This window comes from Macaca mulatta, chromosome 4 (genome assembly GCF_049350105.2).
Source record: "Macaca mulatta isolate MMU2019108-1 chromosome 4, T2T-MMU8v2.0, whole genome shotgun sequence".
Taxonomy (NCBI): domain Eukaryota; kingdom Metazoa; phylum Chordata; class Mammalia; order Primates; family Cercopithecidae; genus Macaca; species Macaca mulatta.
Window position 1 is genome coordinate 98,468,258 of NC_133409.1, and position 13,505 is coordinate 98,481,762.

The window sequence follows — 13,505 nt, forward strand, 5'->3', positions numbered from 1 at the left end:
GAAAGTCTTTATTTCTCTTTCATGTTTGAAGGATATTTTCACCAGACATATACTATTCTAGGATAAAAGTTGTTTTGTTTTGTTTTTTTCCTTCAGCACTTTAAGTATGTCATGCCATTCTCTCCTGGCCTGTAAAGTTTCCACAGAGAAATCTGCTGCCAGATGTATTGGAGCTCCTGTATATGTTATTTCTTTCTTTTCTCTTGCTGTTTTTAGGATCCTTTATCCCTGACCTTTAGGAGTCTGATTATTAAATTTCTTGAGGTAGTATTTGGGTTAAATCTGCTTGGCATTTTATAACCTTCTTATACTTGAATTTTGATATTTTTCTCTATGTTTGGGAAATTATTTGTTAATATCTCTTTGAATAAACTTTCTGCCCCTATCTCTTCTCTACCTCCTCATGGTCAATAACTCTTTTTTTTTTTTTTTTTTTTTTGAGACGGAGTCTCGCTCTGCCGCCCAGGCTGGAGTGCAGTGGCTGGATCTCAGCTCACTGCAAGCTCCGCCTCCCGGGTTTACGCCATTCTCCTGCCTCAGCCTCCCGAGTAGCTGGGACTACTAGCCACCTCGCCCAGCTAGTTTTTTGTATTTTTTAGTAGAGGCAGGGTTTCACCGTGTTAGCCAGGATGGTCTCGATCTCCTGACCTCGTGATCCGCCCGTCTCGGCCTCCCGAAGTGCTGGGATTACAGGCTTGAGCCACCGCACCCTGCTGGTCAATAACTCTTGGATTTGTCCTTTTGAGGCTATTTTTTAGATCCTGTAAATGTGCCGTATTATTTTTTATTCTTTCTTCTTTTGACTCCTCTGACTATGTATTTTCAAATAGCCTGTCTTCGAGCTCACCAATTGTTTCTTCTGCTTGGTCAAGTATTTATTGAGAGACTTTGATACATTCTTTGATTTGTCAGATTTTTCAGATCCAGAACTTCCTGTTTTTAATTATTTCAATCTCTTTGTTAAATTTATCTGATGGGATTCTCAATTCCTTCTCTGCATTATCTTGGATTTCACTGAGCTTCCTCAAAACAGCTATTTTGAATTCTGTCTGAAAGGCCACATATCTCTGTCACTCCAGAAATGGTCCCTGGTGCCTTATTTAGTTTGCTTGGTGAGGTCATGTTTTCCTGGATGGTCTTGATGCTTCTGGATGTTTGTCAATGTCTGGGTATTGACAAGTTAGGTATTTATTCTAATCTTAGCAATCTGGGCTTGTTTGTACCTGTCCTTCTTGAGAAGGCTTTCCAAGTATTCAAAGGGAATTGAGTGTTGTGATCTATGTCTTTGGTCATTGCAGCCATATGTATATTAGGGGGCACCCCAAGCCCAGTAACACTATGACTGTTGCAGACCCATAGAGGTACTGCCTTGGTGGTCTTGGGTAAGATTGGGAGAACTCCCTGGATTACTAGGCAGAGGCTCTTTTTCTCCTCCCTTACTTTCTCCCAAGCAAACAAAATCTCTCTCTCCATGTTGTGCCAAATGGAGTGGGAGGAGAGGTGATGCAAGCACCCCCTTGGACACCACCACTGGGGCTGTGCTGGGTCACACCTGAAGCCAGCACAGTACTGGGTTTCGGTACTGTGGCAACTATTTTCTGGCGACTGCTGATGTTTATTCAAGGCTCAAGGGCTCTTTAGTCAGCAAGTGATAGGTCCTGCCAGGACTGGGCCTCCCCTTTCAGGGAAGTGGATTTCTTACTGGCCCAGGACAGATCTAGAAATGCCCTTCAGGAGCTAAGGCCCAGAAACAGGAACTTTAGGAGTTTGCTTTGCACTTTATTATACTGTGACTGAGCTGGTATCCAAGTTGCAAGATAAAGTTGTTTTTACTATCCCTCTCCTTTCCTCAAACAGAAAGAGTCTCTCCTTGTGGCCACCACAGCGATGAATGTGGTGGATCACACTGAAGCCAGCATGTACTGGGTCTTGCCCAAGGCCCATGGTGAGTGCTGCCTGGCTACTATTGATATTTATTCAAAACCCAAGGGCTCTTTGGTCAGCAGGTGGTGAATTCTGCCAAAACTGGGTCCTTGCCTTCAGGGCAATGGGTTACCTTCTGGCCCAGGGTGGGTCTAGAAATGTCATCCACAAACTATGGCCTGGAATGGGGGCTTCAGGACTCTGCTTGGAGCTTTATTTTACTGTGGCTAAGCTGTTATCCAAATTGCAAGACAAAGTCCTCTGTACTCTTCCCTTTCCTCCCAGAACTCCAAGCAGCACTGTCTAGAGTTGGGAAAGGGGTAATGCAAGCACTCCCTTGTCTACTGCAGCTGGTGTCTCACTGGGTCACATGCACCCAAGTCCATTGGCTCTGAGCCCAGCATGGCACCAGGACTTGCCCAGGAGCTGTAGTCAGTGTGGCCTAGACTGCCTTTCAAGTTTATCAGGACCCTAGTACACTATAGCCCATGATACTGGGGCTAGCCAGAACTCAGGTTCCAACTGCTGAGATGGACAATTCCCTTCTGGCTAGGGCTAGTCTGAATGCTCCCGCCATGGGCACTGGCTGAATTCTACCCTGTACTGCTTTATGCTGTGACAGGGCAGCACTGAATTCCAATGTAAAGTCCCAACGATCACTTTACTCTCCCTCCACCAAGAACACAGATTCTCTCTCTGTGTCACGTGGCCGCTACTGGGGCATGAGGGAAGGGTAGTATAGGCAATTAAAGACTGTCTTTCCTACCCTCTTCAGTACCTCTTTCCTTGATATGATGTTTACAAAAGGTACTGCGATTGCTCTCCTGATTTTTAGTTCTTTTATGAAGGTGCTTTCTTATGTAGATACTTGTTCAATTTGATGTTCCTGTCGGGGGATGATCACTGGAGGGTTCTATTCTGCCATCTTGCTCTGCCTCTCAATCTGGTGGTAATTTGAAGGGTGAAACATACCTTTTTTTTTTGCCATAAGTAGCTTTGAGACTTTTTATGGTAAGTGGCTATATCATAGCTCCAAAATTACACACACACACACGCGCGCGCGCGCGCACGCACACACACACACATTTTCATTTTTTATTCAAAGGAAATATATACACACATTTATAAAGAAATGGTACATTAAAAAATCACATGATACTACCCAAAGCAATCCACAAATTCAACACAATCCCTATCATAATACCAATGACATTCTTCAAGAAATAGAAAAATAATCCTAAAATTCATGTGGAACCACAAAAGACCCAGATTAGCCAAACAATCCTGAGCAAAGAGAACAAATCTGGAGATATCACACTACCTGACTTCAAAATATGCTACAAAGCTATAGTAACCAAAAGAGCATGGTATTGGCATAAAAACACAGAGACCAATAGACTAGAATACAGAACTCAGAAATAAATCCACACATTTACAGCCAACTGATTTTTCAACAAAGGTGCCAAAAGCACACACTGGAGAAAGGACAGTCTCCTCAATAAATGGTGCTTGGAAAACTGGATATCCATATGCAGAAGAATGAAACTAGACCTCTATCTCTCACCTTATGTAAAAATCAACTCAAAATGAAGACTTAAATGTAAGAACCAAAATTATGAAATTACTGGAAGAAAAGAGGAGAATGCTTCAGGGCATTGGTCTGGGCAAAGATCTTTTGGATAAGACCTCAAAAGCCCAGGCAACCAAAGCAAAAATAGAGAAATGGGATTATATCAAACTAAAAAGCTTCTGCACAGCAAAAGAAACAATCAATAGAGGAAAGAGACAACCTACAGAATGGGAGAAAACATTTGTAAACTATCCATTCAGGAATTAATATCCAGAACTTACAAGGAACTCAGCTCAGCAAAAACAAAACAAAAACAACAAATAATCCAATTTTAAAAAGGGCAAATGATCTGAAGAGACATTTCTTAGAATAAAACATATAAATGGCCAAAGGTATATAAGAAATGCTCAATGTCACTAATAATCAGGGAAATGCATAATCAGCTATCATCTCATCCCAGTTAAAATGCCTATTATAAAAAAGACAAAAAACAACAAATGCTGGTGAGGATGTAGAGAAAGGGAACTTTGTGTGTGTGTGTGTGTGTGTGTGTGTGAGACAGAGTCTCACTGTCTCCCAGGCTGGAGTGCAGTGGCACAATCTCCGCTCACTGCAAGCTCCGCCTCCTGGGTTCATGCCATTCTCCTACCTCAGCTTCCCAAGTAGCTGGGACTACAGGCGCCTGCCACCATGCCTGGCTAATTTTTTGTATTTTTTAGCAGAGACAGGGTTTCACCATGTTAGCCAGGATGGTCTCAATCTCCTGACCTCGTAATCCACCCACCTCGGCCTCCCAAAGTGCTGGGATTACAGGCATGAGTCACCGCGCCCGGCCCGAGAAAGGGAACTCATACACTTTTGATGGGAATGCAAGTTTGATGGGAATGCAAGTCATTATGGAAAACAGTATGAAGGCTCCTCAAAAAAACTAAAAATAGAAATACCATATGATCCAGTAATCCCGCTACTGGGCATATATCCAAAGGAAAGGAAATTAGTATCTCAAAGAGATATCTGCACTCCTATGTTTATCACAGCACTACTCACAATAGTCAAGATATGGAAACAACCTAAGTGTCCACCAACAGGAGAACAGATAAAGAAAATGTGGTATATTTACACAATAGAATATCATTCAACCATAAAAAAGAATGAAATCCTGTCATTTACAGCAACATGGATTGAACTGGAGGACATTATGTTAAATGAAATAAGCAAGACACAGAAAGACAAATACCATGTTTCACTCATGTAGGAGCTAAAAGGGTTGATCCCATAGATCATGCCCATATAAGTAGGGAGGAGAATAGTGGTTACTAGAGGCTGGGAAGGGCAGTGGATAGGGACAAAATTACAGTTAGAAAGGAGGAATAAGTTCTAGTATTCTAGGGCACAGTAGGGCAACTATAGTTAACAAAAATGTATTTTATATTTCAAAATAGCTAGAGGAGAGGATTCTGAATGTTCCCAACACAAAGAAGTAGTAAACATTTGAGGTGATGGATATGCCAGTTACCCTGATTTGATCATTATACATTATATACATGTATCAAAATATTACATGTACCCCACAAATATATACATTTATTATGTATCAATAAAAAAATTTTAAAAATTAAGGGCACATGAAAACTCAAGTTAAAAAGAGATTCTAAAACCAGGTCCAGTGGCATGTGGCTATAGTCCCAGCTAATTGGGAGGCCAAGGCAGGAGGATTGCTTGAAACAGAAGTTTGAGGCTGCAGTGGGCTATGATCACACAAAACCAAACATCGCATGTTCTCACTCATAAGTGGGCATTGAACAATGAGAACATATGGACACAGGGAGGGGAACATCACATGCTGGGGCCTGTCAGGGGTTGGGGGACTAGGGGAGGGATAGCATTAGGAGAAACACCTAATTTAGATAACAGGTTGATAGGTGCAACAAACCACCATGGCATGTGTATACCTATTTAACAAACCTGCACGTTCTGCACATGTATCCCAGAACTTAAAGTATAATAGAAAATCTAGAAGAAATGGATAAATTCCTAGACACATACACCCTCCCAAGACTGAATCAGGAAGAAGTTGGATCCCTGAATAGACTAATAACGAGTTCTGAAATAGAGGCAGTAATAAATAGCCTACCAACCAAAAAAAGCCCAGGACCAGACAGATTTCCAGCTGAATTCTACCAGAGGTACAAGGAGAAACTGGTACCATTTCTTTTGATATTCTTCCAAACAACAGAAAAGGAAGGACTCCTCCCTAACTCATTTTTTGAGGCTAGTATCATCCTGATACCAAAACCTGGCAGAGATACAACAACAACAACAACAACAAAAACTACAGGCCAATATCCCTGATTAACATTGATGCAAAAATCCTCAATGCAATCCTGATGCAAACTGAATCCAGCAGCTCATCAAAAAGCTTATCCACCATGATCAGGTTGGCTTCATCCCCGGGATTCAAGGCTGGTTCAATGTACGTAAATCAATAAATGTAATTCATCACATAAACAGAACAAAAGACAAAAACCACATGATTATCTCAACAGACACAGAAAAGGCATTCCGTAGAATTCAACATCTCTTCATGTTAAAAACTCTCAATAAACTAGGTATTGATAGAACATACCTCAAAATAATAAGTGTCATTTATGACAAACCCACAGCCAATATACTGTATGGGCAAAAGCTGGGAGCATTCCCCTTGAAAACCGGCACAAGACAAGGATGCCCTCTCTCACCACTCCTATTCAACATAGTATTGGAAGTTCTGTCAGGCAAGAGAAAAAAATAAAGGATATTCAGATAGGAAAAGAGGAAGTAAAACTGTCTGTTTCCAGAAGACATGATCCTCTATCTAGAAAACCCGACTGTCTTAGCCCAAAAGCGTCTTAAGGTGATAAGCAACTTCAGCAAAGTCTCAGGATACAAAATCAATTTGCAAAAATCACAAGCATTCCTATAGACCAACAATAGACTAGCAGAAAGCCAAATCATGATATGAACTTCCATTCACAATTGCCACAAAGAGAATAAAATACCTAGAAATACAGCTAGCAAGGGAAGTGAAGGACCTCTTCAAGGAGAACTATAAACCACTGCTCAAGGAAATCAGAGAAGACACAAACGAATGGAAAAACATTCCATTCTCATGAATAGGAAGAATCAATATTGTGAAAATGGCCATATTGCTCAAAGTAACTTATACATTCAATGGTATTCCCATTAAACTACCATTGACATACTTCACATATTAGAAAAAACTACTTTAGAATTCATATGGAGCCAAAAAAGAGCCCATATAGTCAAGACAATCCTAAGCAAAAAGAACAGAGCTGGAGGCATCATGCTACCCAACTTCAAACTATACTGCAACCTGCAGCAACCAAAACAGCATAGTACTGGTACAAAAACAGACACATAGACTGATGGAACAGAAGAGAGAACTCAGTAATAAAACTGCACATCTACAACCATGTGATCTTTGACAACCAATGGGGAAAGGATGCCCTATTTAATAAATGGTGCTGGAAGAACTGGCTAGCCATATGCAGAAAATTGAAACTAGACCCCTTCCTTACACCTTATACAAAAATTAACTCAAGATGAATTAAAAACTTAAATGTAAAACCCAAAACTATAAAACTATAAAAACCCTAAAGGAAAATCTAGGCAATACCATTCAGGACATAGACACGGGCAAAGATTAAATGACAAAAATGTCAAAAGCAACAGCAACAGAAGCAAAAACTGATGAATGGGATCTAACTAAACTAAAGAGCTTCTGCACAGCAAAAGAAACTATCATCAGAGTGAACAGACAGGCCACAGAATGGGAGAAAAGTTTTACAATCTATCCATCTGATAAAGGTCTGATATCCAGAATCTATAAGGAACTTAAATTTGCAAGAAAAAAACAACCCCATTAAAAAGTGGGCAAAGGACATGAACAGACACTTATCAAAAGAAAACATTCATGCAACCAACAAACATATGAAAAAAAGCTCAACATCATTGATCATTAAAGAAATGCAAATCAAAACCACAATGAGATACCATCTCATGCCTGTCAGAATGGCAATTATTAAAAAGTGAAGAAACAACAGATGGTGGTGAGGCTGTGGAGAAATAGCAATGCTTTTACACTGTTAGTGGGCGTGTAAATTAGTTTAACCATTGTGGAAGACAGTGTGGTGATTCCTCAAAGACTTAAGAACCAGAAATACCTTTTGACCCAGCACTCCCATTACTCAGTATATACCCAAAGGAATATAAATTATTCTATTATAAAGACACATGCATGTGTATGTTCACTGCAGCACTATTCACAATAGCAAAGACATGGAATCAACCTAAGTGCCCATCAATGGTTGACTGCATAAAGAAAATGTGGTACATATACACCATGGAATAATATGCAGCTATAAAAAGGAATGAGATCATGACTTTTGCAGGGACATGGATGGAGCTGGAAGACATTATCCTCAACAAACTAACGCAGGAACAGAAAACCAAACACTGCGTGTTCTCACTTATAAGTGGGAGCTGAACAATGAGAAAACATGGACACAGAGGGGGAACAACACACAGCGGGGCTTGTTGGAGGGGCAGGGAGAGGGAGAGCATCAGGAAAAATAGCTAATGCATGCTGGGCTTAATACCTAGGTGATGGGTTGACAGGGGCAGCAAACCACCACAGCACTCATTTACCTCTGTAATAAACCTGCATGTCCTGCACATGTATCCTGGAACTTAAAATTTTAAAAGTAATAATAAATTTTAAAAACAAAAAAAAAAGGGAGATGAAAATGCAGAGATAACAGATGATGGATCAGGCAAATGATAAGAAAGTGGCTGCCATTGAAGCCCTAAATGATGGTGAACCACAAAAAGTCATTGACTTATTCACAGATGCCTTCAAGCTGAAACTCTTGACCATTCTGTATGCTAATGAGAGCCAGTGTCTTCAACAAATTACAGAGGCCAAATGCTGCCATCTGATACTGTAACAGAGCCATAGAAATAAATCCTGATTCAGCCCAGCCTTACAAGTGGCAAGCCTTACAAGTGGTTTTCGCACACAGACTTCTGGGCCACTGGGGAGAAGCGGCCCGTGATGTTGCCCCTTGTCTGTAAATTGGATTATGAAGATGCTGGCACAATGCTGAAAGTTCAACCTAGGGCCTAGAAAATTGCAGAACATCAGAGAAAGTATGAGCAAAATCATAAAGAGTGAGAGATCAAAGAAAAAATAGTTTAAAAGGCTCAAAAAGAGCATGAGAGAGCCCAGAGGGATCAGGAACTCAGTAGGCTCTCTTTCCCAGCTGGCTTTCCTGTGGAAAGCCCTGGTAATATTCACGGAGGAATGCCTGGAATGGCAGGAATGCCTGGACTCAATGACATTCTTAGTGATCCAGAGGTTATTGCAGCCATGCGGGTCCAGAAGTTATGGTGGCCTTCTAGGATGTGGCCTAGAACCCAGCAAGTATGTCAAAATACCGGTACGATGGAAAGGTTACAAATCTCATTAGTAAATTGTCAGCCAAATTTGGAGGTCAGGCATAATACCCGTCTGATAAAAAAAAAAAAAAAAGCCCTTGGTGAAGGAAGCGCAACCTGGACCATCTAATGGATGTTGCAATATACAAACCACTCTACCTCTGACTTTCTCATCAAGAGAGCTGGGGTGCTTTGAGGATAATCCCTACCCCTCTACCCCAAATGCAGCTGAAGCATTTTACAGTGGTTTGCCATTAGGGTATGCATTCAGATAATGTTTTCCTACTAGGAATTACAAACGTTAAACACTTTTTAAACCTTAAAAATATTTAAAACAAATTTTAAAAGTCTCTTGGTTTCTTTTTAAAAATTAGATATTAATAATAGCTTTGCAATGTAAAATGGAAACTCTTTGTGAGTAAACTAACAAACATAAACAGCCTGTAGTCTAAAGAAGAAATGCTAAAGAGAATTAGAAAATATTCAGAACCGAACTATGATGAAAATAACTATGTTTAAAAGTATGCTGCAGAAACATGGATGTAGCTGGAGGCCATTATCCTGAGCAAATTAATGCAGGAACAGAAAACCAAATACCATATGTTCTCACTCAAAAGTGGGAGCTAAACACTGGACACTCATGGACATCAAGATGGCAACAATAGATACTGGGGGCTACTAGAGTGGGGAGGGAGAGAGGGGGGCAAGGGCGGAAAAACTGTTGGGAGCTATGCTCACTACCTGGGTGACAAGATCAATCATACCCCAAACCTCGGCTTCATGCTTATAATAAACCCATGTAACAAACATGCACATGTGCCCCCTGAATCTAAAATAAAGGTTGTAATTATTTTTTAAAAACTTAAGTGACATACAACTCTCATAGTATAGTAAAAAGGAAATGCATTAAGTTAAAAAGAAAGGCTAAAAACTAATGAGCTAAGCATCTATCTTTAAAAGCTAAAAAACAAATAGAATAAAATAAATGAACTAGATAAAGGAAAATAATAAAGATCAGAGAAGAAAATATAAAATGAAAGCAGTCATGAAATAGGGTCAATAAAGTCAAATGCTGATTCTTTAAAAAGACTGAGAAACTAGTGCTCTGGCAAGATTGATCAAAATAAAAAGAGAAGGCTGAAACAAACAATATCTGGAGTTTAAAAGAGACCATAAGATAATTTAGAGATTAAGCAAATAATAAAAGGATATTGTGAAATCTTCATGAGAATAAGTTTAAAAACTTAGATGATTTGAATAAATTCCTAGAAAAATACAACTTATTCAATCTGATACAAAAGAAATAAACTACCTGGAAAAAATTCCTGTAATCACAGAAGTAGTTAAACTTATAGTTTAATTTAGCATAGTTATAATGTTTCCAACCAAAGAAGCCCAGAGAACTTTATCAGCATACATTACCAGATAATTCCAATTATACATAAATTATTTCAGAGAAAAGAAAATGTAAAACATTCATACTCATTTATAAGACATGTATAACTTTCACATCAAAACAATGGACAGTAAAAGAAAGGAAATGCATAGGTTAATTGCACTGAGGAATATAAATGTAAAACTGCCAAAGAAAAATTAAAAAGCTGAATTCAAGAATGTATTTTTTAAATAAATAAACCATACCAAGTTGGATTGATCCCAGGAATGCAAAGTTGGCTTAATTTTAGAAATAATATAATTCACCACATTAGCAGATTAAAGGATGAAGGCCAATCGCTCATCTCAAAAGATGCAGAAACAGTATTTGATACAATTCAATAATTATTCATATAAAAAATTCTCAGCAAATGAGATTAGAGAGGAAATCCTTAAGAAAACGAAATCCACAAAAAGCTACAATGAGCACTGCAATTATGAAATATCAGAAAATTATTTGGGGGGATAAGAAGACAAAGCTACCCAATTTCGCTACCTCTATTTAATACTATACTAGAGTTGCTTGTCAATGTAGTAAGATAAGACAAAAGTAGAGTATAATGACATCTACAGTCCTCCACAGTACAGACTGCAACATTAGCTAGTGCTCACTGTACTCTCTAATGGTGAAACAACAGACTACAGGAGACTGAATTGTATCTGCCTCTATTTTCAGTCTGAAGTCCAACTTTTACTTACCAAAAAAAGAAAGAAAGAAAAAGCCATGAAGAGTTTTTAATCCTTAAAAAATATCAATATAAAATTATAGCAAAAAAGGAAGCGGAATGTAACACATCCTGAACAATTTGCAGCAGCAGCAGCAGAATAAAAAAGTATTTCATTTAGTTGATTTACTGTGGTTGTTGATTGTTCTCTAGTCTCACGATGACGGAAGTTGCACGGTTTTTCAATGGGACCTAGAAGCTGCTGGAGGTTCTCCTGGCAGCAACCCCATGCAAACCAAAAATCTGGAAATCTTTTCACCACTCCAAGATCTGAGGGTGACATATTTTGGAAGGATCTGCAATGTTCCATCATAAGTGTGACAAAAACTGACAATCAGGAAGCTTATGTACTCAGTGACAGTAGCACGTTTATCTCCAAGAGACGTTTTATTTGGAAGACATATGGGACCAACTTTTGCTGAAAGCACTGGTTCCCCTGTTGAAGCCTGCTAGGGATTACAGCGGATTTGGCTCAATGAAAAGCTTCTCTTATTTGCCTGAAATTTCATGAAGCCTTCTCACCAAGTGTGCCCACACCAGAATTTCCAGGAAGAAACAGTTTCTTAATATAATTTTCCCAAGTGGAATAGCATATTGTATGGAATGTGTGAATTCTGACTGTTGGTACTTGTACATACTCTGGATTTCCCAGAGAATCTGGCAAGCAAACAGATTAAACCCTGGAAATTTTGATAGTGAGCTTGACCAAGCAGTTATGAATCAGTCCTACATGAAAGATGGCATCACTACAAAGGATGTCACTCATGAGAGTGGAAATAGTGACCTAATACTAGGTTCTGCCACACTGTTAAATCCTTGTGGGTATTCAATCAATGGAATGAAATCGGATGGAATTTACCAGACTATTCATATCACTCCAGAAACATAACTTTTTTATGTTAGCTTCAAAACAACCTTAAGTCAGACCTTTTATGATGACCTGGCTGGGAAAGTTGTGGAAGTCTTTCATGCAGGAAAATTTGTGCTACCTTGCTTGTAAATCATAGTTTTAAATGTCACACACTACTTTCTTTGCCCCTAGAATATGGAAGGTTTTAAATGTCCTGATTGCCAGAGTACTATGTTCAATGATTACAATTTTGTTCTTAGCGGTTTTGCTAAGAAGCAGCCAACAGCAGAGCTGATTAAGAAAAATGAAGAAAAAATGCAAAATGAAAACACCCATAGAAGGGTGGTGGTTGCTTTCTAGAGACTGATACCCTAGGGCCATGCTTTCTGTAACCACCACCTTGTCATTGTAAAAAGCCCCACATGGGCCGGGCACGGTGGCTCACGCCTGTAATCCCAGCACTTTGGGAGGCCCAGGCGGGTTGATCACGAGGTCAGGAGATCGAGACCATCCTAGCTAACACGGTGAAACCCTGTCTCTACTAAAAATACAAATAAATTAGCTGGGCATGGTGGCGGGCGCCTGTAGTCCCAGCTTCTCTGGAGGCTGAGGCAGGAGAATGGTGTGAACCCGGGAGGCGGAGCTTGCAGTGAGCCGAGATCGTGCCACTGCACTCCAGCCTGGGCGACAGAGCAAGACTCTGTCTCAAAAAAAAAGAAAAAAAAAAAAGCCCCACATGTGCTATAGTTTAATCATTTTGAATTTTATGCATTACTATATCAAAGAGCTACATACTATATCTTCCATGTATACGCTCTTCCTTGTTTAAGTATTCAGTACACTCTTGCTGTGAAAATGGAGTGCTTGTAGAAAAAACAAACAAACCTTTTACTATATGAAACTTTGTAACACTTGTGAAAGCAGTTCAGCTTGGTTTACGCATAGTGTAATATTTCTCCAAGTACCACCCAAAATTCCCCACAGAACTGTCATCCTCATTAGGCGCTGGCCTCAGCCTTACCACTGGGGACATTACATTGCTGCCAGAATTTTACATCCAATTTACCTCTATTTTCTCTCTACTTATGTTATCAAAACCACTTTCTACTTCATACAGATGCTTTCTGCAATAGCAATTAAAATTTTCCATCTATGAGTTGAGTCTTAAGAAAATGATTGCAATTATTCATTTTGCATATTACGATTTTAACATTATCGCTCCCTGCATTTGCAGTCCTCTGATTTATTTCCTCACCAGGATGCCCCCCACTCCCCACAACAACACTCACCTCCTGTAATAAAGCAATATAGCGTTAAAAAAATACAAAGTCTAGGGGAAAGAATTATCATTTGCATATATTGTGATGGCCCACATTAAAAAAAAAAAACAACTAACAGACTCTAAATATCAATAGACTGTCAAATATCAATTATTAGAATTAGTAAGGGAGTTTATTAAGGTTGCTGAATATAAAATCAATATGCAGAAATAAACTGTATTTCCATA

At 39.4% G+C, this 13,505-nt stretch overlaps 1 protein-coding gene and 2 pseudogenes across 2 annotated transcripts in view; 2 read left to right on the top strand and 1 right to left on the bottom strand.

Moving 5' to 3' along the window:
- The window catches only part of CFAP206 (cilia and flagella associated protein 206), a 55,675-nt gene that overhangs the window by 10,588 nt on the left and 31,582 nt on the right, over positions 1-13,505 (bottom strand). The window lies entirely within an intron of this gene.
- LOC106998029 (hsc70-interacting protein pseudogene) lies at positions 8,190-9,055 on the top strand (annotated as a pseudogene).
- On the top strand, positions 11,309-12,358 carry LOC106998028 (S-adenosylmethionine decarboxylase proenzyme pseudogene; annotated as a pseudogene).